This window comes from Eurosta solidaginis, unplaced genomic scaffold, assembly GCF_040869045.1.
Source record: "Eurosta solidaginis isolate ZX-2024a unplaced genomic scaffold, ASM4086904v1 ctg00001346.1, whole genome shotgun sequence".
NCBI lineage: Eukaryota > Metazoa > Arthropoda > Insecta > Diptera > Tephritidae > Eurosta > Eurosta solidaginis.
In genome coordinates this window covers 60,001-87,500 of record NW_027137086.1, presented here as the reverse complement: position 1 = coordinate 87,500, position 27,500 = coordinate 60,001, and the positions used below count along the sequence as shown (strand labels likewise).

At 36.4% G+C, this 27,500-nt stretch overlaps 2 non-coding genes and 1 pseudogene across 2 annotated transcripts in view; all 3 read right to left on the bottom strand.

The window, feature by feature from the left end:
* Window positions 1–163, bottom strand: part of LOC137236137 (small subunit ribosomal RNA) — a 1,995-nt gene extending 1,832 nt beyond the window's left edge. The window contains exon 1 of the ribosomal RNA XR_010948276.1: window positions 1–163. This exon is cut by the window's left edge and continues 1,832 nt beyond it. This is a non-coding gene — a ribosomal RNA (small subunit ribosomal RNA).
* Window positions 164–16,077: 15,914 nt separating this feature from the next.
* On the bottom strand, window positions 16,078–26,289 carry LOC137236150 (large subunit ribosomal RNA; annotated as a pseudogene).
* Window positions 26,290–26,738: 449 nt separating this feature from the next.
* LOC137236148 (5.8S ribosomal RNA) lies at window positions 26,739–26,917 on the bottom strand. Its single transcript, XR_010948286.1, has one exon. It is a non-coding gene; the product is annotated as a 5.8S ribosomal RNA (ribosomal RNA).
* Between the last annotated feature and the right edge of the window lie 583 nt (window positions 26,918–27,500).

Sequence of the window (27,500 nt, the reverse complement as noted above, 5' to 3'; positions counted from 1 at the left end):
GCTCTAGAATTACCACAGTTATCCAAGTAACTGTTAACAATCTATGGAACCATAACTGATATAATGAGCCTTTTGCGGTTTCACTTTTAATTCGTGTGTACTTAGACATGCATGGCTTAATCTTTGAGACAAGCATATAACTACTGGCAGGATCAACCAGAATTATATTTAAAAAATATAATAAAAATTATATTTTTTGTGTTTAATGTAAATAATATTACTCTGCATATGCAAACAACAATTTAAATAATGAAAGTGAACAAGTTATATATATATGAGCTTCGCTAATATATTTTGTGTAAGCGGCCTAGGTAAGGAAAACCTCACTTACTTTCATTGGTCGCTTAAAACACATCTGTATAAATATATCGACTTTATTAGCCCAAATATAATAAAGTTCAGCTAACAAAATTTTTGTTGCTTTATCTGTGCTGTGCTTCATTGTAATATTTCATTTACATTTTTCTCTTTGTAAATAATACTACCGTACAAGCAACAATTTAAATAATGAAAGTGAACAAGTTATATATATATGAACTTCGCTAATATATTTTGTGTAAGCGGCCTAGGTAAGGAAAACCTCACTTACTTTCATTGGTCGCTTAAAACACATCTGTATAAATATATCGACTTTATTAGCCCAAATATAATAAAGTTCAACTAACAAAATTTTAGTTGCTTTATTTGTACATTATTGTAATATTTCATTTACATTTTTCTCTTTGTAAATAATACTACCGTACAAGCAACAATTTAAATAATGAAAGTGAACAAGTTATATATATATGAGCTTCGCTAATATATTTTGTGTAAGCGGCCTAGGTAAGGAAAACCTCACTTACTTTCATTGGTCGCTTAAAACACATCTGTATAAATATATCGACTTTATTAGCCCAAATATAATAAAGTTCAACTAACAAAATTTTTGTTGCTTTATTTGTACATTATTGTAATATTTCATTTACATTTTTCTCTTTGTAAATAATACTACCGTACAAGCACCAATTTAAATAATGAAAGTGAACAAGTTATATATATATGAGCTTCGCTAATATATTTTGTGTAAGCGGCCTAGGTAAGGAAAACCTCACTTACTTTCATTGGTCGCTTAAAACACATCTGTATAAATATATCGACTTTATTAGCCCAAATATAATAAAGTTCAACTAACAAAATTTTTGTTGCTTCATTTGTACTTTATTGTAGTATTTAATTTTACAATTATTTATTGAATAAAGAATTTTCGTTCTGTTGTATATTTAAGAACGATATTTATTCATTTTGGTATTTCAGTAATAAAATTATTTTTATATACCATACATTTACTTAAATTTCCATTACATGAAACATATACATTTATTATAAAATGTATATCTTTTCTATGATATGAAATATAAAATTTCATTTATATCGAATTTATATTAATAAAATATTTTAAAAAGCATCTGCTTGCTTCTTGATGATGAGTAAAGTTAACATACAAGTTTTTTTAGAAACACATTGAAGTCAAAATTTTCATACATGTTATTTTTTATATGTGCGCGGCCGCAACACATTTTAACAGTATTTTGAAAATTTTAAAACTTTCATATATGTACTACTTAGTACTTGTATGAGAAACTTTCTCATACTAAAATTTGACAGTTAGTTTAGAATATGAAAACCAATATATGATCAACATTTTCTAATTTAACTAACAGTCTTACTAGGAATTATATCAAATATCAACACTTGATGTATTAATATTTGATTTAATAAGCTTAAATTTGCTTATTTTTACTTAGTTTTGCTTAGCTAAAACTAATTTTCATACATTTTTATATGTGTGCGGCCTCAGTGCAATGTTACCTCCTTGCACTTCATTGGTCGCAACACATTTTTCGTATGAGAAATTTTCTCATACTAAAATTTGACTGTTAGTTTAGAATATGAAAACCATTATATGATCAACATCTTCTAATTTAACTAACAGTCTTACTAGGAATTATATCAAATATCAACACTTGTTGTATTAATATTTGAGTTAATAAGCTTAAATTTGCTTATTTTTACTTAGTTTTGTCTTCACTTTTTCATTTCTGCTAGGAAACTTTCATACAAGCAACCATTTTTATAGAGTACTTGTTGCCGCAGCTCTAACAAGCGCCTCTAAAATTTGACTGTTAGTTTAGAATATGAAAACCATTATATGATCAACATATCCTAATTTAACTAACAGTCTTACTAGGAATTATATCAAATATCAACACTTTGATGTATTAATATTTAATTTAATAAGCTTAAATTTGCTTATTTTTACTTAGTTTTGCTTAGCTAAAACTAATTTTCATACATTTTTATATGTGTGCGGCCTCAGTGCAATGTTACCTCCTTGCACTTCATTGGTCGCAACACATTTTTCGTATGAGAAATTTTCTCATACTAAAATTTGACTGTTAGTTTAGAATATGAAAACCATTATATGATCAACATCTTCTAATTTAACTAACAGTCTTACTAGGAATTATATCAAATATCAACACTTGTTGTATTAATATTTGAGTTAATAAGCTTAAATTTGCTTATTTTTACTTAGTTTTGCTTAGCTAAAACTAATTTTCATACATTTTTATATGTGTGCGGCCTCAGTGCAATGTTACCTCCTTGCACTTCATTGGTCGCAACACATTTTTCGTATGAGAAATTTTCTCATACTAAAATTTGACTGTTAGTTTAGAATATGAAAACCATTATATGATCAACATCTTCTAATTTAACTAACAGTCTTACTAGGAATTATATCAAATATCAACACTTGTTGTATTAATATTTGAGTTAATAAGCTTAAATTTGCTTATTTTTACTTAGTTTTGTCTTCACTTTTTCATTTCTGCTAGGAAACTTTCATACAAGCAACCATTTTTATAGAGTACTTGTTGCCGCAGCTCTAACAAGCGCCTCTAAAATTTGACTGTTAGTTTAGAATATGAAAACCATTATATGATCAACATATCCTAATTTAACTAACAGTCTTACTAGGAATTATATCAAATATCAACACTTGATGTATTAATATTTGAGTTAATAAGCTTAAATTTGCTTATTTTTACTTAGTTTTGCTTAGCTAAAACTAATTTTCATACATTTTTTATATGTGCGCGGCCTCAGTGCAATGCTAGTTTGCACTTCGTTAGTCGCAACACAAAGTTTTCATACGTTTAAGTGTTTTTACCTTGCATTTCGATAGTAGAAACACATTTTTGAAGTATTTTGAAAATTTCAAAACTTTCATATAAGTAGATGTTGGTACTTGTATGAAACTTTGTCAGTGTCAGTTAGCTACGCTTAGTGGTTTTGTATGGCTGACCAAAGTTTTCATACATTACCTAAAATTGTTTTCTGACTCGCTCACCTCACATGGCGAAAAATGTATGAAGATACAAACTTTCATACAAGTACAAGATACAAACTTTCATACAAGTACAAAGTTTCATACAAGTAGAAACTTTCATACAAATACAAACTTCCAAACAAGTACAAAGTTTCATACAAGTAGAAACTTTCATACAAGTACAAACTGTACTTGTATGGAAGTTTGTACTTGTATGAAACTTTGTCAGTGTCTTTTAGCTTCGCTTAGTGGTTTTGTATGGCTGACCAAAGTTTTCATACGTTTAAGTGTTTTTAGCTTGCATTTCGTTAGCAGCAACACATTTTTTAAGTATTTTGAAAATTTCAAAACTTTCATATAAGTAGATGTTAGTACTTGTATGAAACTTTGTCAGTGTCTATTAGCTACGCTTAGTGGTTTTGTATGGCTGACCAAAGTTTTCATACGTTTAAGTGTTTTTAGCTTGCATTTCGTTAGCAGCAACACATTTTTTAAGTATTTTGAAAATTTCAAAACTTTGATATAAGTAGATGCTAGTACTTGTATGAAACTTTGTCAGTGCCTGTTAGCTACGCTTAGTGGTTTTGTATGGCTGACCAAAGTTTTCATACGTTTAAGTGTTTTTAGCTTGCATTTCGTTAGCAGCAACACATTTTTTAAGTATTTTGAAAATTTCAAAACTTTCATATAAGTAGATGTTAGTACTTGTATGAAACTTTGTCAGTGTCTTTTAGCTTCGCTTAGTAGTTTTGTATGGCTGACCAAAGTTTTCATACGTTTAACTGTTTTTAGCTTGTATTTCGTTAGCAGCAACACATTTTTTAAGTACTTTGAAAATTTCAAAACTTTCATATAAGTAGATGTTAGTACTTGTATGAAACTTTGTCAGTGTCTCTTAGCTTCGCTTAGTGGTTTTGTATGGCTGACCAAAGTTTTCATACGTTTAAGTGTTTTTAGCTTGCATTTCGATAGTAGCAACACATTTTTTAAGTATTTTGAAAATTTCAAAACTTTCATATAAGTAGATGTCAGTACTTGTATGAAACTTTGTCAGTGTCTGTTAGCTACGCTTAGTGGTTTTGTATGGCTGACCAAAGTTTTCATACGTTTAAGTGTTTTTAGCTTGCATTTCGATAGTAGTAACACATTTTAGAAGTATTTTGAAAATTTCAAAACTTTCATATAAGTAGATGTTAGTACTTGTATGAAACTTTGTCAGTGCCTGTTAGCTTCGCTTACTGGTTTTGTATGGCTAACCAAAGTTTTCATACGTTTAAGTGTTTTTAGCTTGCATTTCATTAGTAGCAACACATTTTTCAAGTATTTTGAAAATTTCAAAACTTTCATATAAGTAGATGCTAGTACTAGTATGAAACTTTGTCAGTGTCTGGTAGCTACGCTTAGTGGTTTTGTATGGCTGACCAAAGTTTTCATACGTTTCTTAAAATTGTTTTCTGACCTGCTCACCTCACATGACGAAAAATGTATGAAGATACAAACTTTCATACAAGTACAAGATACAAACTTTCATACAAGTACAAAGTTTCATACAAGTAGAAACTTTCATACAAATACAAACTTCCAAACAAGTACAAAGTTTCATACAAGTAGAAACTTTCATACAAGTACAAACTGTACTTGTATGGAAGTTTGTACTTGTATGAAACTTTGTCAGTGTCTGTTAGCTTCGCTTAGTGGTTTTGTATGGCTGACCAAAGTTTTCATACGTTTAAGTGTTTTTAGCTTGCATTTCGTTAGCTGCAACACATTTTTTAAGTATTTTGAAAATTTCAAAACTTTCATATAAGTAGATGTTAGTACTTGTATGAAACTTTGTCAGTGCCTGTTAGCTTCGCTTAGTGGTTTTGTATGGCTGACCAAATTTTTCATACGTTTAAGTGTTTTTAGCTTGCACTTCGTTAGCAGCAACACATTTTTTAAGTATTTTGAAAATTTCAAAATTTTCATATAAGTAGATGTTAGTACTTGTATGAAACTTTGTCAGTGTCTGTTAGCTTCGCTTAGTGGTTTTGTATGGCTGACCAAAGTTTTCATACGTTTAAGTGTTTTTAGCTTGCACTTCGTTAGCAGCAACACATTTTTTAAGTATTTTGAAAATTTCAAAACTTTCATATAAGTAGATGTTAGTACTTGTATGAAACTTTGTCAGTGTCTGTTAGCTTCGCTTAGTGGTTTTGTATGGCTGACCAAAGTTTTCACACGTTTAAGTGTTTTTTAGCTTGCATTTCGTTAGCAGCAACACATTTTTTAAGTATTTTGAAAATTTCAAAACTCTCATATAAGTAGATGTTAGTACTTGTATGAAACTTTGTCAGTGTCTGTTAGCTACGCTTAGTGGTTTTGTATGGCTGACCAAAGTTTTCATACGTTTAAGTGTTTTTAGCTTGCATTTCGTTAGCAGCAACATATTTTTTAAGTATTTTGAAAATTTCAAAACTTTCATATAAGTAGATGTTAGTACTTGTATGAAACTTTGTCAGTGTCTGTTAGCTTCGCTTAGTGGTTTTGTATGGCTGACCAAAGTTTTCATACGTTTAAGTGTTTTTAGCTTGCACTTCTTTAGCAGCAACAAATTTTTTAAGTATTTTGAAAATTTCAAAACTTTCATATAAGTAGATGTTAGTACTTGTATGAAACTTTGTCAGTGTCTGTTAGCTTTGCTTAGTGGTTTTGTATGGCTGACCAAAGTTTTCATACGTTTAAGTGTTTTTAGCTTGCATTTCGATAGTAGCAACACATTTTTTAAGTATTTTGAAAATTTCAAAACTTTCATATAAGTAGATGTCAGTACTTGTATGAAACTTTGTCAGTGTCTGTTAGCTTCGCTTAGTGGTTTTGTATGGCTGACCAAAGTTTTCATACGTTTAAGTGTTTTTAGCTTGCATTTCGTTAGCAGCAACACATTTTTTAAGTATTTTGAAAATTTCAAAACTTTCATATAAGTAGATGTTAGTACTTGTATGAAACTTTGTCAGTGTCTGTTAGCTTCGCTTAGTGGTTTTGTATGGGCTGACCAAAGTTTTCATACGTTTAAGTGTTTTTAGCTTGCATTTCGTTAGCAGCAACACATTTTTTTAAGTATTTTGAAAATTTCAAAACTTTCATATAAGTAGATGCTAGTACTTGTATGAAACTTTGTCAGTGTCTGTTAGCTACGCTTAGTTGTTTTGTATGGCTGACAAAAGTTTTCATACGTTTAAGTGTTTTTAGCTTGCATTTCGTTAGCAGCAACACATTTTTTAAGTATTTTGAAAATTTCAAAACTTTCATATAAGTAGATGTTAGTACTTGTATGAAACTTTGTCAGTGCCTGTTAGCTTCGCTTAGTGGTTTTGTATGGCTGACCAAAGTTTTCATACGTTTAAGTGTTTTTAGCTTGCACTTCGTTAGCAGCAACACATTTTTTAAGTATTTTGAAAATTTCAAAATTTTCATATAAGTAGATGTTAGTACTTGTATGAAACTTTGTCAGTGTCTGTTAGCTTCGCTTAGTGGTTTTGTATGGCTGACCAAAGTTTTCATACGTTTAAGTGTTTTTAGCTTGCACTTCGTTAGCAGCAACACATTTTTTAAGTATTTTGAAAATTTCAAAACTTTCATATAAGTAGATGTTAGTACTTGTATGAAACTTTGTCAGTGTCTGTTAGCTTCGCTTAGTGGTTTTGTATGGCTGACCAAAGTTTTCATACGTTTAAGTGTTTTTTAGCTTGCATTTCGTTAGCAGCAACACATTTTTTAAGTATTTTGAAAATTTCAAAACTCTCATATAAGTAGATGTTAGTACTTGTATGAAACTTTGTCAGTGTCTGTTAGCTACGCTTAGTGGTTTTGTATGGCTGACCAAAGTTTTCATACGTTTAAGTGTTTTTAGCTTGCATTTCGTTAGCAGCAACATATTTTTTAAGTATTTTGAAAATTTCAAAACTTTCATATAAGTAGATGTTAGTACTTGTATGAAACTTTGTCAGTGTCTGTTAGCTTCGCTTAGTGGTTTTGTATGGCTGACCAAAGTTTTCATACGTTTAAGTGTTTTTAGCTTGCACTTCTTTAGCAGCAACAAATTTTTTAAGTATTTTGAAAATTTCAAAACTTTCATATAAGTAGATGTTAGTACTTGTATGAAACTTTGTCAGTGTCTGTTAGCTTTGCTTAGTGGTTTTGTATGGCTGACCAAAGTTTTCATACGTTTAAGTGTTTTTAGCTTGCATTTCGATAGTAGCAACACATTTTTTAAGTATTTTGAAAATTTCAAAACTTTCATATAAGTAGATGTCAGTACTTGTATGAAACTTTGTCAGTGTCTGTTAGCTTCGCTTAGTGGTTTTGTATGGCTGACCAAAGTTTTCATACGTTTAAGTGTTTTTAGCTTGCATTTCGTTAGCAGCAACACATTTTTTAAGTATTTTGAAAATTTCAAAACTTTCATATAAGTAGATGTTAGTACTTGTATGAAACTTTGTCAGTGTCTGTTAGCTTCGCTTAGTGGTTTTGTATGGGCTGACCAAAGTTTTCATACGTTTAAGTGTTTTTAGCTTGCATTTCGTTAGCAGCAACACATTTTTTTAAGTATTTTGAAAATTTCAAAACTTTCATATAAGTAGATGCTAGTACTTGTATGAAACTTTGTCAGTGTCTGTTAGCTACGCTTAGTTGTTTTGTATGGCTGACAAAAGTTTTCATACGTTTAAGTGTTTTTAGCTTGCATTTCGTTAGCAGCAACACATTTTTTAAGTATTTTGAAAATTTCAAAACTTTCATATAAGTAGATGTTAGTACTTGTATGAAACTTTGTCAGTGCCTGTTAGCTTCGCTTAGTGGTTTTGTATGGCTGACCAAAGTTTTCATACATTTAAGTGTTTTTAGCTTGCATTTCGATAGTAGCAACACATTTTTGAAGTATTTTGAAAATTTCAAAACTTTCATATAAGTAGATGTTAGTACTTGTATGAAACTTTGTCAGTGTCTGTTAGCTTCGCTTAGTGGTTTTGTATGGCTGACCAAAGTTTTCATACGTTTAAGTGTTTTTAGCTTGCATTTCGTTAGCAGCAACACATTTTTTAAGTATTTTGAAAATTTCAAAACTTTCATATAAGTAGATGTAAGTAATTGTATGAAACTTTGTCAGTGTCTGTTAGCTTCGCTTAGTGGTTTTGTATGGCTGACCAAAGTTTTCATACGTTTAAGTGTTTTTAGCTTGCATTTCGATAGTAGCAACACATTTTTTAAGTATTTTGAAAATTTCAAAACTTTCATATAAGTAGATGTTAGTACTTGTATGAAACTTTGTCAGTGCCTGTTAGCTTCGCTTAGTGGTTTTGTATGGCTGACCAAAGTTTTCATACGTTTAAGTGTTTTTAGCTTGCATTTCATTAGTAGCAACACATTTTTTAAGTATTTTGAAAATTTCAAAACTTTCATATAAGTAGATGTCAGTACTAGTATGAAACTTTGTCAGTGTCTGGTAGCTACGCTTAGTGGTTTTGTATGGCTGACCAAAGTTTTCATACGTTCCTTAAAATTGTTTTCTGACCCGCTCACCTCACATGACGAAAAATGTATGAAGATACAAACTTTCATACAAGTACAAGATACAAACTTTCATACAAGTACAAAGTTTCATACAAGTAGAAACTTTCATACAAGTACAAACTTCCATACAAGTACAAAGTTTCATACAAGTAGAAAAAAGTTTCATACAAGTTCACTTGTATGAAAGTTTCTACTTGTATGAAACTTTGTACTTGTATGAAAGTTTCTACTTGTATGAAACTTTGTACTTGTTTGGAAGTATGAAACTTTTTAATACGTTGTTGTTGTTGTTGTTGTTGTTGTTGGTGTTGTTGTTGGTTTTGGTGTTGTTGTTGTTGTTATATTGAACATTTTTATTAACAAGTAGAAAAAAGTTTCATACAAGTAGAAAAAAGTTTCATACAAGTACAAATTTCCAACCAGTACAAAGTTTCATACAAGTAGAAAAAAGTTTCATACAAGTAAAAACTTCCATACAAGTACAAAGTTTCATACAAGTAGAAAAAGTTTCATACAAGTACAAACTTCCATACAAGTACAAAGTTTCATACAAGTAGAAAAAAGTTTCATACAAGTAGAGAAAAGTTTCATACAAGTACAAACTTCCATACAAGTACAAAGTTTCATACAAGTAGAAAAAGTTCCATACAAGTACAAAGTTTCATACAAGTACGCTTGGAAACCCTCACATGACCAAAAATGTATGAAAAATACAAGTTTTATAATGTGTTGAATTTTTACCAATAATACCATGTTGGTTTCTTTAGTAAACTAACTAGGCAATATCATCGAAAATATGATAAATTGTCCATATTGAATTTTTCATATATTTTCTGTCAAGTGAGGTAATAATTTAATATTTTTATACTTATATGAAGATTTTCCTTTGTACTTATATTAATAAAAATGTTCAATATAACAACAACAACAACACCAACAACAACAACAACAACAACAACAACAACAACAACAACAACAACAACAACAACAACAACAACAACGTATTAAAAAGTTTCATACAAGTAAGGTAATAATTTAATATTTTTATACTTATATGAAGATTTTCCTTTGTACTTATATTAATAAAAATGTTCAATATAACAACAACAACAACAACAACACCAACAACAACAACAACAACAACAACAACGTATTAAAAAGTTTCATACAAGTAAGGTAATAATTTAATATTTTTATACTTATATGAAGATTTTCCTTTGTACTTATATTAATAAAAATGTTCAATATAACAACAACAACAACACCAAAACCAACAACAACAACAACAACAACAACGTATTAAAAAGTTTCATACTTCCAAATGTTCCATATTGTTTTTAGCTTGCATTTCGTTAGCAGCAACACATTTTTTAAGTATTTTGAAAATTTCAAAACTTTCATATAAGTAGATGTTAGTACTTGTATGAAACTTTGTCAGTGTCTGTTAGCTTCGCTTAGTGGTTTTGTATGGCTGACCAAAGTTTTCATACGTTTAAGTGTTTTTAGCTTGCATTTCGTTAGCAGCAACACATTTTTTAAGTATTTTGAAAATTTCAAAACTTTCATATAAGTAGATGTTAGTACTTGTATGAAACTTTGTCAGTGTCTGTTAGCTACGCTTAGTGGTTTTGTATGGCTGATCAAAGTTTTCATACGTTTAAGTGTTTTTAGCTTGCATTTCGTTAGCAGCAACACATTTTTTAAGTATTTTGAAAATTTCAAAACTTTCATATAAGTAGATGTTAGTACTTGTATGAAACTTTGTCAGTGTCTGTTAGCTTCGCTTAGTGGTTTTGTATGGCTGACCAAAGTTTTCATACGTTTAAGTGTTTTTAGCTTGCATTTCGTTAGCAGCAACACTATTTTTAAGTATTTTGAAAATTTAAAAACTTTCATATAAGTAGATGTTAGTACTTGTATGAAACTTTGTCAGTGTCTGTTAGCTTCGCTTAGTGGTTTTGTATGGCTGACCAAAGTTTTCATACGTTTAAGTGTTTTTAGCTTGCATTTCGTTAGCAGCAACACATTTTTTAAGTATTTTGAAAATTTCAAAACTTTCATATAAGTAGATGTTAGTACTTGTATGAAACTTTGTCAGTGTCTGTTAGCTTCGCTTAGTGGTTTTGTATGGCTGACCAAAGTTTTCATACGTTTAAGTGTTTTTAGCTTGCATTTCGATAGTAGCAACACATTTTTGAAGTATTTTGAAAATTTCAAAACTTTCATATAAATAGATGTTAGTACTTGTATGAAACTTTGTCAGTGTCTGTTAGCTTCGCTTAGTGGTTTTGTATGGCTGACCAAAGTTTGCATACGTTTAAGTGTTTTTAGCTTGCATTTCGTTAGCAGCAACACATTTTTTAAGTATTTTGAAAATTTCAAAACTTTCATATAAGTAGATGTTAGTACTTGTATGAAACTTTGTCAGTGTCTGTTAGCTTCGCTTAGTGGTTTTGTATGGCTGACCAAAGTTTTCATACGTTTAAGTGTTTTTAGCTTGCATTTCGTTAGCAGCAACACATTTTTTAAGTATTTTGAAAATTTCAAAACTTTCATATAAGTAGATGTTAGTACTTGTATGAAACTTTGTCAGTGTCTGTTAGCTTCGCTTAGTGGTTTTGTATGGCTGACCAAAGTTTTCATACGTTTAAGTGTTTTTAGCTTGCATTTCGATAGTAGCAACACATTTTTGAAGTATTTTGAAAATTTCAAAACTTTCATATAAATAGATGTTAGTACTTGTATGAAACTTTGTCAGTGTCTGTTAGCTTCGCTTTGTGGTTTTGTATGGCTGACCAAAGTTTTCATACGTTTAAGTGTTTTTAGCTTGCATTTCGTTAGCAGCAACACATTTTTTAAGTATTTTGAAAATTTCAAAACTTTCATATAAGTAGATGTTAGTACTTGTATGAAACTTTGTCAGTGTCTGTTAGCTTCGCTTAGTGGTTTTGTATGGCTGACCAAAGTTTTCATACGTTTAAGTGTTTTTAGCTTGCATTTCGTTAGCAGCAACACATTTTTTAAGTATTTTGAAAATTTCAAAACTTTCATATAAGTAGATGTTAGTACTTGTATGAAACTTTGTCAGTGTCTGTTAGCTACGCTTAGTGGTTTTGTATGGCTGACCAAAGTTTACATACGTTTATTAAAATTGTTTTCTGACTCGCTCACCTCACATCACGAAAAATGTATGAAGATACAAACTTTCATACAACTACAAGATACAAACTTTCATACAAGTAGAAACTTTTCAGTACTTTCACAAGTACAAACTTCCAAACAAGTACAAAGTTTCATACAAGTAAAAACTTTCATACAAGTACAAACTGTACTTGTATGGAAGTTTGTACTTGTATGAAACTTTGTCAGTGTTTGTTAGCTTCGCTTAGTGGTTTTGTATGGCTGACCAAAGTTTTCATACGTTTAAGTGTTTTTAGCTTGCATTTCGTTAGCAGCAACACATTTTTTAAGTATTTTGAAAATTTCAAAACTTTCATATAAGTAGATGTTAATACTTGTATGAAACTTTGTCAGTGTCTGTTAGCTTCGCTTAGTGGTTTTGTATGGCTGACCAAAGTTTTCATACGTTTAAGTGTTTTTAGCTTGCACTTCGTTAGCAGCAACACATTTTTTAAGTATTTTGAAAATTTCAAAACTTTCATATAAGTAGATGTTAGTACTTGTATGAAACTTTGTCAGTGTCTGTTAGCTTCGCTTAGTGGTTTTGTATGGCTGACCAAAGTTTTCATACGTTTAAGTGTTTTTAGCTTGCATTTCGTTAGCAGCAACACATTTTTTAAGTATTTTGAAAATTTCAAAACTCTCATATAAGTAGATGTTAGTACTTGTATGCAACTTTGTCAGTGTCTGTTAGCTACGCTTAGTGGTTTTGTATGGCTGACCAAAGTTTTCATACGTTTAAGTGTTTTTAGCTTGCATTTCGTTAGCAGCAACATATTTTTTAAGTATTTTGAAAATTTCAAAACTTTCATATAAGTAGATGTTAGTACTTGTATGAAACTTTGTCAGTGTCTGTTAGCTTCGCTTAGTGGTTTTGTATGGCTGACCAAAGTTTTCATACGTTTAAGTGTTTTTAGCTTGCACTTCTTTAGCAGCAACAAATTTTTTAAGTATTTTGAAAATTTCAAAACTTTCATATAAGCAGATGTTAGTACTTGTATGAAACTTTGTCAGTGTCTGTTAGCTACGCTTAGTGGTTTTGTATGGCTGACCAAAGTTTTCATACGTTTAAGTGTTTTTAGCTTGCATTTCGATAGTAGCAACACATTTTTGAAGTATTTTAAAAATTTCAAAACTTTCATATAAGTAGATGTTAGTACTTGTATAAAACTTTGTCAGCGTCTGTTAGCTACGCTTAGTGGTTTTATATGGCTGACCAAAGTTTTCATACGTTTCTTAAAATTGTTTTCTGACCCGCTCACCTCACATGACGAAAAATGTATGAAGATACAAACTTTCATACAAGTACAAGATACAAACTTTCATACAAGTACAAAGTTTCATACAAGTAGAAACTTTCATACAAGTACAAACTTCCATACAAGTACAAAGTTTCATACAAGTAGAAACTTTCATACAAGTACAAACTTCCATACAAGTACAAAGTTTCATACAAGTAGAAACTTTCATACAAGTACAAACTTCCATACAAGTACAAAGTTTCATACAAGTAGAAACTTTCATACAAGTACAAACTTCCATACAAGTACAAAGTTTCATACAAGTAGAAACTTTCATACAAGTACAAACTTCCATACAAGTACAAAGTTTCATACAAGTAGAAAAAAGTTTCATACAAGTACAAACTTCCATACAAGTACAAAGTTTCATACAAGTAGAAAAAAGTTTCATACAAGTACAAACTTCCATACAAGTACAAAGTTTCATACAAGTAGAAAAAAGTTTCATACAAGTACAAACTTCCATACAAGTACAAAGTTTCATACAAGTAGAAAAAAGTTTCATACAAGTACTTGTATTTATAATATAATTTTCATACATTTTTATATGTGCGCGGCCTCAGTGCAATGCTAGTTTGCACTTCGTTAGTCGCAACACATTACAAAAGTATTTTGAAACTTTTAAAACTTTCATATATATACTTTCATATATATATGTTATGTTCGGACCTGTTAAGTTTTCTTGTGTTGAGTCAAATTATGCCGCAGGCTCCACTCCTGATAGTGCCCTTCCGTCAATTCCTTTAAGTTTCAGCTTTGCAACCATACTTCCCCCGGAGTCCAAAAGCTTTGGTTTCCCGGGAAGCGACTGAGAGAGCCGTAGCTACACCCAATCGCTAGCTCTAACTTTCGTTCTTAGTTTTTATAGAGGATTTGTCGCACCTAACAAACGCCTCTTTATATATAATTTTCATACATTTTTATATGTGCGCGGCCTCAGTGCAATGCTAGTTTGCACTTCGTTAGTCGCAACACATTTTAAAAGTTAGTTAACGAGGCATTTGGCGATCTTAAGGGAGTCATAATTACTCCCGCCACCGTTTACCCGCGCTTACTTTAATTTGGACACCGTAACATTACGTTCGGTTCATCCCACAGCGCCAGTTCTGCTTACCAAAAGTCGCCCCCCACTGGGCACATTATATCATATAACTTCAACCTTCATATCAAAAAAGGTGAGGTTCTTACCCATTTAAAGTTTTTAGTTGTAGATGACCATACGATCTGCATGTTTATCTAGAGTTCAACCAATATAACAATCTATAAAGATCGCTTGGTTTTAGTCTAATAAAAGCACACGTTCCATAAGGTCCGTGTTTATATTATTGCATGTATTAGCTCTAGAATTACCACAGTTATCCAACTAACTGTTAATGATCGATCTATGGAACCATAACTGACTGATGCCTTTTGCGGTTTCACTTTTAATTCGTGTGTACTTAGACATGCATGGCTTAATCTTTGAGGCAAGCATATAACTACTGGCGGGATCAACCAGAATTATATTTAAAAAATATAATAAAAATTATATTTTTTGTGTTTAATGTAAATAATATTACTCTGCATATGCAAACAATTTAAATAATGAAAGTGAACAAGTTATATATATATGAGCTTCGCTAATATATTTTGTGTAAGCGGCCTAGGTAAGGAAAACCTCACTTACTTTCATTGGTCGCTTAAAACACATCTGTATAAATATATCGACTTTATTAGCCCAAATATAATAAAGTTCAGCTAACAAAATTTTTGTTGCTTTATTTGTGCTGTGCTTCATTGTAATATTTCATTTACATTTTTCTCTTTGTAAATAATACTACCGTACAAGCAACAATTTAAATAATGAAAGTGAGCAAGTTATATATATATGAGCTTCGCTAATATATTTTGTGTAAGCGGCCTAGGTAAGGAAAACCTCACTTACTTTCATTGGTCGCTTAAAACACATCTGTATAAATATATCGACTTTATTAGCCCAAATATAATAAAGTTCAACTAACAAAATTTTAGTTGCTTTATTTGTACATTATTATAATATTTCATTTACATATTTCTCTTTGTAAATAATACTACCGTACAAGCAACAATTTAAATAATGAAAGTGAACAAGTTATATATATATGAGCTTCGCTAATATATTTTGTGTAAGCGGCCTAGGTAAGGAAAACCTCACTTACTTTCATTGGTCGCTTAAAACACATCTGTATAAATATATCGACTTTATTAGCCCAAATATAATAAAGTTCAACTAACAAAATTTTAGTTGCTTTATTTGTACATTATTGTAATATTTCATTTACATTTTTCTCTTTGTAAATAATACTACCGTACAAGCAACAATTTAAATAATGAAAGTGAACAAGTTATATATATATGAACTTCGCTAATATATTTTGTGTAAGCGGCCTAGGTAAGGAAAAACTCACTTACTTTCATTGGTCGCTTAAAACACATCTGTATAAATATATCGACTTTATTAGCCCAAATATAATAAAGTTCAACTAACAAAATTTTTGTTGCTTTATTTGTACTTTATTGTAGTAGATTACAATATTTGCTTTTTCATCATTTTTATAGAGGACTTGGCCCCTAAACAAGCGCCTCTCTTTATATTGCATATTTTAAATATGCATATTTTTATAAGATGATTACATCAAAACAATAATAAATTGGAAAATTAATTCCAATAAATTGTTTTCGAATCAGTGGATCGCAGTATGGCAGCTGCTCTACCACTTACAACACCTTGCCCGTTACCAAAGTCGTTTACAATTGATTCTAGGCATTGTCATTGTATTAAATAATGTTTTTATATATAACTAGCGCGGCATACGGGTGATATTTGAATCCTCCCGCATTTGCTATGTTATAAATAACATTGGCATCACATATATTCATTTTGTCGTTTATAAATTAAATTTATAAACTTTAAATGATTTAGAGAAGCCATACAATGCAATTTGCCCCATATTTATCATTGCAGTCCAGCACGGATACAACCTTAGAGGCGTTCAGGCATAATCCAACGGACGTAGCATCATACCACTGTTCGCTCGAACAAGTATTGTACCATTGGTCCGTACCTGCGGTTCCTCTCGTACTACGCAGGAATGCTGTCGCAATAATATTTTGTCATTAGTAGGGTAAAACTAACCTGTCTCACGACGGTCTAAACCCAGCTCACGTTCCCTTGAATGGGTGAACAATCCAACGCTTGGTGAATTTTGCTTCACAATGATAGGAAGAGCCGATATCGAAGGATCAAAAAGCAACGTCGCTATGAACGCTTGGCTGCCACAAGTCAGTTATCCCTGTGGTAACTTTTCTGACACCTCTTATTAAAAACTCTTTAAACCAAAAGGATCGATAGGCCGAGCTTTTGCTGTCTCTGTGCGTACTGAACACCGAGATCAAGTCAGCATTTGCCCTTTTGCTCTATGTGTGGTTTCTGTCCGCACTGAGCTGGCCTTGGGACACCTCCGTTATTATTTGAGAGATGTACCGCCCCAGTCAAACTCCCCACCTGGCAATGTCCTTGAATTGGATCATACCTGAGTGTTGGAGTTATACCAAATTTTAATTATGATAATAACATCGAAAAATGTTATCATTTCTCATTAAAATATGTTTACAATTATATAACAAACTCGTGGTACTTTGATCAAGAAGCTTGCATCAAAACCCAATACCATAAGATATATAAATATATCCTTAATATGGCTAGGCAATGATACACGTTCCACTTAATCAAGTAAGTAAGGAAACAATAAGAGTAGTGGTATTTCATTGACGATAAATAACCGAAATTATATATCTCCCACTTATACTACACCTCTTATGTCTCCTTACACTGCCAGACTAGAGTCAAGCTCAACAGGGTCTTCTTTCCTCGCTAATTATTCCAAGCCCGTTCCCTTGGCTGTGGTTTCGCTAGATAGTAGATAGGGACAGCGAGTGTAGGTTTTACGTGAGTGCCTGTCTTCGAAGACCTAACCTCACGCATGTACCAAGTACACAGGTCAAAGCGGGTCTGACCAGCCCCCAAGGCTCGCTTACCTTGGTACCAATCGATAATGTGAGTGGACACATCATCACCTTGGTGGGGTTGGAGGCCTATCTAACACCTCTTCCATTCTATGGGTCATGGCACCCGGTTGCAATGCAACTCCACATTCGAGCTGACCAACTCTTACCGCATTCGGATATCAACCACAGCCACCACGATGCTCCCAAAGGGGCCAACCGCAATGAACAGAAACGGAGCAAGCTCCGCGGGCTATCTGTTCCCCGTGGTACCACTTTAAAGTCTTGGTCTGACTTTCGCAGCCGAAGCCACTACCGGTTGAGTATCCACCTACTCCGGACCGGCCGCCTAGGGGTGAGGTGGGGTTAGAACCCCCCCCACATCCACGAACACACACACAATTTAACCACCACGGTCACCACCACGTCTCCTCCGTCTAAACACCTCAAAAGCATACCTATTGAGCAAATCAATAGTCCGACTAGTGGAGAGCGCTCCGCTTACATCAACTCTACCTTCATCAACATTAACCCCAAAACTACCCAAATCCCTTATGTCCGAGTACTCCGGGCACTCGCACAACACATGCAACCAATCCTCATATGCAGCCCCACATACACACCCCTCCGTTTCGCTCAAGCTCCTCTTATGCAAGAATGCATTAAGAGGACCATGACCAGTAAGCAGAAAACCCAGGCTCAGACTAAATCTGAAGTCTGGATTTTCCGCCACAAATGAAACGTCCCGGATGTACCCGTACGTTACCCTGCCGTTGGGACTATTGTCCCAGCGCTCCTGCCACTTCCCTCTAACCACCCCTTCTAATCGACGCCTATTTTCCAACCATCCACTCTCCACATTATCGTCGGCGGCCCATTCATCCTCCAACAGCGGCAAACTTGCCCTCCTTCTCAGCCTGAAGGAAACAGCAAGCTGTATAACCACCAGGTCGAGAGGGGGTGCACCAAGAAGCACCTGCATCGCATCCGTGGAAACGGTACGGCACAAGGGCAAGCATGGGAGCATCATGCACCTCTGTATGCTCAGCACGCGCCTCTGACCATGAGCAGTCATGACCGTTCGGTACCATATGGCGGCACCAAAAGTAGCGCATGCTACGAATAGGCCACGATATATTGTACGAACGGCACGGCGACTCAGGCCCCAGTCACTCCGAATGATTCGTCGTAACTGCCCCGAAACATTCTGCATCCTATCTCTGACAGCATCCAAGTGTGGCAGGAAGTTCATTCGCTCACCCATTGTCAGCCCCAGGTATTTGACTTTCGTCGCGTACCTGATGCTAACCCCGCCGATACGGACAACCGGTGGGCGATTCTGTGACAATCTGCCCTTGAGCAGCATCATCACAGTTTTGTCCACCGAGATCTCTACGCCAACATGGGCGCCCCAGCCAGCCACTACTTGACATAGTGACTCGCTGGTACGCTCAATGCTGGCGCGAGAATCCCCCTCTACTAATAAGAGGAGGTCATCCGCATAGGCGCTGAATTTGCAAAGATGCTCGAGTTGCCTTAACAAGGAGTCCATCATCATGTTCCATATATATGGACCACAGATGGATCCCTGCGGACAACCACGAGCCACCTCCCTTTCCACACTTTCGCAGGCACCAACGATAGTAGCTCGTCTGTCCGAGAAATAGCTCTGCCACAAAGCAATTTCCGGGCAGCCGAGCTCCACTAACCGCTCGATAACCCTGTCCCAGCGCAGGAAGTCAAACGCCCCCTTGAAGTCAATAAATATGCCAAGGGCATATTTATTGGAGCTTCTCTCTACACAGTCTTGGACATGCATCCAGGCGTCTTCAATGCTGCGTCCTTTCCTGAACCCAAACTGTCTATCCGATTGGTTACCCCCAACTAGCTCCTGAAGCCGCTCAACCATAACCCTCTCCAGCACTTTACCAAGCACTGGAAGAAGGCTGATACCTCGGTAAGACCGAGGATCAGATCTTATTTTGTCAGGCGACTTCAGAAGAACGACAACCCTAGCAGCTTTCCACTCACGTGGGAAGTAACCCTCCCATATGCATTTGTCATAAACGGCTTCCAAGTATTCCGGAATAAACTTCCACAAACACTTGCACATTTCTCCGTTTATTCCATCCAAACCCGGAGACCGTTTAGACCTAACCAGGCCAAATGCATAGTCCAACTCTTCAACTTCTAGTGGAGGTACAGGTACGTCTTGTGCAAGGGGAGGCACCTGGACCTCCGCCCTAGGAAAGAACCCTTCAATAAGCAGCTCCGAACATTCCCTCCATGTTGATATTGTTCGCTCGCCCACACGGAGGGAATTAACTTCGGTCTGGCGGCGACCCCTACAGATCTTGTAGACCTGTCCCCAGGGGTCGTTCGAATTTTCAGACACGAAGTTGCGCCATTGTTCCTCTTTCACCTCTACAACCATTCTCTTATACTCACGCGTTTCCACACTTAATTGACTTCTAAGCTGGGACAGACCATCGGAATCGATATGCCGGGCGCGTTGAAACCGACGTCTCAGGCGCCTGACAGATCTCCTCTTCTGGGTCAGTTCGCGCGTCCACCACCTGACACAGCGAAAACGCTCCTTCTTCCACCTTTCAAACATGCTGTCATTGACCCGCCAGATACAGGCGTTCAAGAGGGCAATCTGCTGATCTACTGGGAGCTCTGCAAATACATCGAGGGGTGTAGCAGTCACCTCCTGCTCGACGTATAACCCGTACAGAGTCCAATTTGCCCCGGCAGTACGCCACCCCATTACGGAAGGCGTACCAAGCATATCCGGGGTGGTACGGGGAGCAACCACAATCTCAATGAGATTATGATCGCTTATCCCCTCACCCCCCCTTACTCTCCATCCGCAACTGAATGCTCTCGCTGCTGGCTCATTCATCAGAGTAACATCAATGTCACTCCTGCCCATGGGCCCATCGAATGTGTACCACCCACTCGGTTCGTTCACAACATGAACGTGAGAGGTGAGTACCCACTCGCCCAACGCCTCGCCCCGTCCATGACTAGCATATCCAGGAGAAGTCCTGGATATTTTGCTATGCCATATAGGGGATACGGCATTGGCATCCACACCAATGATAACTGGCGTGCTACTCGCAAGTAGTAGCACCGTATCGAGGTATCGGATGTATGGTTCCATGGGTTCTCCAAACTTACAATATATGCTTGCAAAGACGGCTCTCCCGAAGGAGCCCTCAATGCTCACACATATTCCCCATTCAGACGCATTCAACAACAAGCATTCATAATTAGGCTCATTCACCACAACCGCAGCATTGCCCCGAAGGTCACAAAAGGACCTAAACCCTCCAGGAAGCCCTCTCACCACACCATTGGTAGTGTAGGGTTCCTGGAGCAGGGCAATACTGCAACTCTCCTCGGCCATGCGCGCCCCCAATTCACACACAACGGAGTACGCTCCCTGACAATTGAGTTGAAGGACTAACCCCATCAATGTCTGGCGAGTGCACGGGCAACAACGGCAGCATATGTCGGGCATTCCGCCGACATCATAAGATGTGCGGCGGGTCTGCCCCTGAATGCACAATTTCGGCAATGCACCCCGTTAGGGCACTTTGCCTCAATATGCCCTTCCTGTCCGCACCTCCGACAGACGGCAGCCTTCAACCCACAATCCCTCACCTGGTGGTCAAAACTCAGACAGCGGAAGCAGCTATAGGTTTGACTCTCCGGCCGAACCGGGAAGGAAAACCATTTGATATAGCAACGGCCCGCATCCAAGAGGGGGGACATTAACTTGTCCGGTCCCTCCAGGGTGACGGTCACCGTTGCTCCATCGACGTCTGCCTTCCAAGGTCGACTGATCAGCCTAACCTCTGACTTCTGGCACTCAGGGTCAACCTTCGCGAGGTTCAGACGGAAGACCTCCTCCATGAATTCATCAGGGGAGATTTGCGCGTAAACCCCCCGAATGATCACCCTAGTGCCTTGCTTCCGGTTTTCGCTCACTTCTAATCCCACCTCGGAAAACTTCTTGTTTGCGAGGACTTTGTCCCGCTCCTCCTTGGAGGGTAGGCGAATAACTACCCCCCCGGACCGCACAGGTTTCACTTGGTGCACACGTACACCAAGTGTCGGCCCAACCTCCTTATTTATCTTCTCCACTACCTCTTTTGCAGAGACCCCGGGTTTGCCGCCCTTGACGACCGCCGACCAGGTATGGAGCGGCTTTGGTACAGCAGGCGCAGGTACGATGGCAGCCGGGATCGTCGTGACCGGAGGCGGCATCGCCAAACGATCTGCGGCGGCAGGTCCACCGCTTCGCGGGGATGCACCTCCCAGCATGACGCCCCGCAGTGACATCGCCTCAATTTGTCCGCGGAGTCGGGCATTCTCGGCTATAGCCGTCATTAGGAGGCCCTCATATTCTGAGGAAACCTCCATCAGCCTCTCAGCAGACTTGAGGTCTGTACCGCTGTCTCCAAAGACCACCTTGCTAAATCTAGCGGTGATCCTCTTTAGGGCAACAACCCAGGAGCCGTCCACTCCAGAGGCAGCTCTCGAAGCACTAGCGCTCCCTCCAGCTGCAGGGGATCCCCCGCTCGCAACCTTACCTCCAGCGGACTGGCCGCCGGAAAGCTCGGTGCCAGCGGGTGGTCCACAGCTGTCAACAGCGCCAGCACCCTTCTCCCCAGAATTCTTTCCCCTTAGCTCCCCCCCTAAAGACTTCGCCGGCTCATTTGCGTCATTGCCCGCAGATTTACCACCGTCGATTGCACCCTCAACGTCGGCAGCAGTCTTTGGCGCGCCATCGGCTGCTCTACCTTCGGTTGAGGAGCCAGCGACAGTAGTCACCACGGACTCAGCAGCGAATCCGGCACCCCCCACTACATCTGATTTGTCCCAACTTAAGGGACATACCCCGGATACCCCGGATTCGGGCAGACTGGGTAAGTCCGCGTCGTCGTCGGATTTCGGGAGAACACTCTCCTCATCCTCTGACTTCGCGGCCTTACTCGGCCCGCCCTTGCCTCCCCGTTCAGCGATTTTTGAGGTGGTCGCCCTCCCCGACGCCACCGGTATCCCCGACTTACCCGTCTCCTTTACCGCTTTTCGACCGGGTTGCACAGCGGCAGCCTTCCCGGTGTTCGTTTTAAGGAACTGCCGCGAGCTTACCCCTTTTTCGTCCCCCGAGGTCGACCCATCAGCGGCGGCCGCAGAAGCACGACCTCCGGCGGAGCGCGGCCCCGGACGCTTCCTTACACCCCCCCTTGTACCGCCCTTCATTTCCCCAAAGCGCCTGCCGCCAGAGACAAACTTGGTCACACTTGCACGACACGGATGTGGAAGTAGCCACCAGGAGAAGACCGATGCCCACTGGGCGAATGTAGGCTGTCCTAAATTAGAGGGCTATAACCACTCGGAACCAGTGGTCAGCAGCAGTAGCAGCCCAACCCGTCAGCTATAGCAAAACGCGGTGACGTAGCTCGTACGCTGTTTGTCAGCAAAATGCTGACGTGGTCACTACCAACGCCCCGACGGACGGAACACTGTTCCCCGTATCGGGGACGAGTCGACCGGCACGAAGCTACGCCGAGCTGAACGGACAGACTATAAATGCTACAGCTGATACTGCCACTAATTCGAGTTTGGGTTTATGCCCCCTTACGCAGGCAGTCCACAATTGCTCACTGAGCGAGTAGACCAACACTGGTCCCAAGCGGAACAGTGTATAGTCACACACAAGTTTTCACCTGGGTACTCACACACAACCGGTTTAATGCGCGCACACACACAAGTCTACCTCCACGTGCAAGCACTTTGAGGTTAGGGTGAAAATTGGTAACAACCAAAACACGCGCACAGAAATTAGGGCTCCGCCGGAGATTGACCTTCGGCTGACCGCTAACTTGGGGCTCCAATTGTCCAATACTTACAGTAATTGCTGTAATTGCTTACAATAAGTAACACAAACAACGGTTTTTACAACTTTGTTTTTCTACAAAACGCACTAATCACACTCTCTCGGTATACACACTGAATTTGTTTAGCACAACTGTCCGCGACTACAAAACACGTCTGTACACAGCGAAATCCACACTCAGAGTGAGTAGTAGATAGGGACAGTGGGAATCTCGTTAATCCATTCATGCGCGTCACTAATTAGATGACGAGGCATTTGGCTACCTTAAGAGAGTCATAGTTACTCCCGCCGTTTACCCGCGCTTACTTGAATTTCTTCACTTTGACATTCAGAGCACTGGGCAGAAATCACATTGTGTCAACACCCGCTAGGGCCATCACAATGCTTTGTTTTAATTAGACAGTCGGATTCCCCAAGTCCGTGCCAGTTCTGAATTGATTGTTAATTGATAATCGTTATAATTTAAAAAGAATATATAACACTTAATAAAAAAATGTATATAACTTTAAAAATTTTAGCAAGAAAGTTCCACAATTGGCTACGTAACTACTATCCGGGGAACAAAAACCGAAGTTTTCTATTTACCCAGAACGAGTACATAAAACCATGATATTGCTTCCCAATCAAGCCCGATTATCTCAATCTTCAGAGCCAATCCTTATCCCGAAGTTACGGATCTAATTTGCCGACTTCCCTTACCTACATTATTCTATCGACTAGAGACTCTTCACCTTGGAGACCAGCTGCGGATATCGGTACGGCCTGTTGAGAAGTTTGCGTGACCCCACCATAAATTTTCAAGGTCCGAGGAGAAAATATCGACACAACAGTAAATGTCATGCTCTTCTAGTCCATCTACCATATCTCTCTTCGAAAGACTTCCATGGTAGTACGACTATAAAACAGAAAAGAAAACTCTTCCGATATCTCTCGACGGCTTCTTTATGGTCGTTCCTGTTGCCAGGATGAGCACAAGGCCCATTTTTAATAACAAACGGATACTCAACAGGTTACGGAATTGGAACCGTATTCCCTTTCGTTCAAAATTATTCAAGTGTTTAAATTTTACTATAATATATATATATATATATATATATATTTTTTTTTTTTTGTAATTTAAACTTGAAAATTTTCGGCTTTCGCCTTGAACTTAGGACCGACTAACTCGTGATCAACCACTGTTCACACGAAACCCTTCTCCACTTCAGTCCTCCAAGGTCTCATTCGATTATTTGCTACTACCACCAAGATCTGTACCAATGGCGGCTCCATGCAGGCTTACGCCAAACACTTCTATGCACACCATTGTACCCTCCTACTCACTAAAGTTTCAAAATTTATAATTCAATCGAAATTGTATTATAAATCATCTACTTTAGCGGTAATGTATAGGTATACAACTTAAGCGCCATCCATTTTAAGGGCTAGTTGCTTCGGCAGGTGAGTTGTTACACACTCCTTAGCGGATTACGACTTCCATGTCCACCGTCCTGCTGTTTTAAGCAACCAACGCCTTTCATGGTATCTGCATGAGTTGTTAATTTGGGCACCGTAACATTACGTTTGGTTCATCCCACAGCGCCAGTTCTGCTTACCAAAAGTGGCCCACTGGGCACATTATATCATAACCTCAACCTTCATATCAAGAAAGGTGAGGTTCTTACCCATTTAAAGTTTGAGAATAGGTTAAGATCGTTTCGACCCTAAGGCCTCTAATCATTCGCTTTACCAGATAAGATTATTTTACATAATTTTAAAATGCACCAGCTATCCTGAGGGAAACTTCGGAGGGAACCAGCTACTAGATGGTTCGATTGGTCTTTCGCCCCTATACTCAATTCTGACAATCGATTTGCACGTCAGAACTGTTTCGGTCTTCCATCAGGGTTTCCCCTGACTTCAACCTGATCAAGTATAGTTCACCATCTTTCGGGTCACAGCATATATGCTCAAGGTACGCTCCAATTAGAGGTATAAATAATAATAAATTATTATTATACATAATTATATAGAACGCCCCGGGATTGAATTAATAGACTATAATTAAAATAGACTAAAAATTAATCCCATATATTTTAAGTTAAGTTAATTATGCCATTAGGTTTATATAAAATAACCCAATGACTTGCACATATGTTAGACTCCTTGGTCCGTGTTTCAAGACGGGTCCCGAAGGTATCCTGAATCTTTCGCATTGTAAATCATATAAATGCATACAATAAATATTAAAATCAATGATTTTAAAATTATTGTAAAATTCATAAATGAATTTTAGCATTATATATAATAAATCTATCAACACTTTATCAAATCATTAGGCATTTATTTAATATTAATAAGCTATAAAGCAAATTAATTAAAATAAACTTAAAGCCAATGATCTTTTGATAAATAATTTATATGTTAATAGATTACAATGTCCTTATATGAAAAAAATGCACACTATTTTTATAATATTAATAAATTAATATTATATATATAATGATGAATTTTTCATAATGGATATTCAGGTTCATCGGGCTTAACCTCTAAGCAGTTTCACGTACTATTTAACTCTCTATTCAGAGTTCTTTTCAACTTTCCCTCACGGTACTTGTTTACTATCGGTCTCATGGTTATATTTAGTTTTAGATGGAGTTTACCACCCACTTAGTGCTGCACTATCAAGCAACACGACTCTTTGGAAATATCTTTCTAGTAATCATTAACGTTATACGGGCCTGGCACCCTCTATGGGTAAATGGCCTCATTTAAGAAGGACTTAAATCGCTAATTTCTCATACTAGATATTAAGATATTCCATACACTGCATCTCACATTTGCTTACCAAAGTGACTTAGTGCTGAACTGTTTTCTTTTCGCTCGCCGCTACTAAGAAAATCCTTGTTAGTTTCTTTTCCTCCCCTCATTAATATGCTTAAATTCAGGGGGTAATCCCATATGAGTTGAGGTTGTATAATTTTTTTTTTTTTTTTTTATATATATATAAAACAAATATTTTTCTTTTAAATCCATTAAGACTTAAAAATCTTTTCATCCTTGATAAAAATTTTTCATTTTTATACACACACATTGATATTAAAATAAATATTATTATAATTTGTTTTATTAAATAAAGGAGCAATTCTAGAATAAAAATTTTTATTTTAAGCTAGACGTTCCCCAATATAAACAAAATTATTATTTATATAATATAATGTATGTTTGTTTGTTTATTTTCGCTTTAAGGAATACTAAGATTTTTTTCTTAATTTTGAGGATTTCTTGAAAATATATTTTTATTATATATATTTTAATTTGACTATTCATATTATGGATTATGTATATCCAATAATATACCATTTGCTTTAAAATCTTTCAATTAAAAATTAAAAGATCAAGCAACTTATTTAGCATAGTCTTACAACCCTCAACCATATGTAGTCCAAGCAGCACTTTAAAATAAATTAAAGTACGTAACAGCATGGACTGCAATATGCGTTCGAAATGTCGATGTTCATGTGTCCTGCAGTTCACACGATGACGCACAGTTTGCTGCGTTCTTCATCGACCCATGAGCCAAGTGATCCACCGCTTAGAGTTTTAAATTTTTGTTTTTTAATTGTATGTCAATTTTTTTTTAAAATTTTCATATTTATTGAAACATCAATAAATAATCCAATTTTTACCCAAACATTTTTCAGTTGCGTATGTCTTAGTTTACAAAAACAATTTTTACATTGTTAATGCAAACAAATTAACTTATCCTTTATTTATTTTTAAATAAATCGTAAGTACAACCATATAATGTTTATATAGGGTATTATAATACAAAAATAGAAAAATTACAAATAATGAAATAGAACAATAATATATGATTGAACTTGTATATATATTTTGTGTCCGCGGCCTAGGTAAGGAAACCTCACTTACTTTCGTTGGTCGCTTAAAAAACACATATGTATAAATATATACACTTTATAAGCCCAATATAATTATGTTCAACTAACAAAATTTGAACATTTTCTTTTTGTTTTTATAAATATCATACCACTGCACATGCAACAATTTAAATAATGAAAGTGAACAAGTTATATATATATGAGCTTCGCTAATATATTTTGTGTAAGCGGCCTAGGTAAGGAAAACCTCACTTACTTTCGTTGGTCGCTTAAAACACATCTGT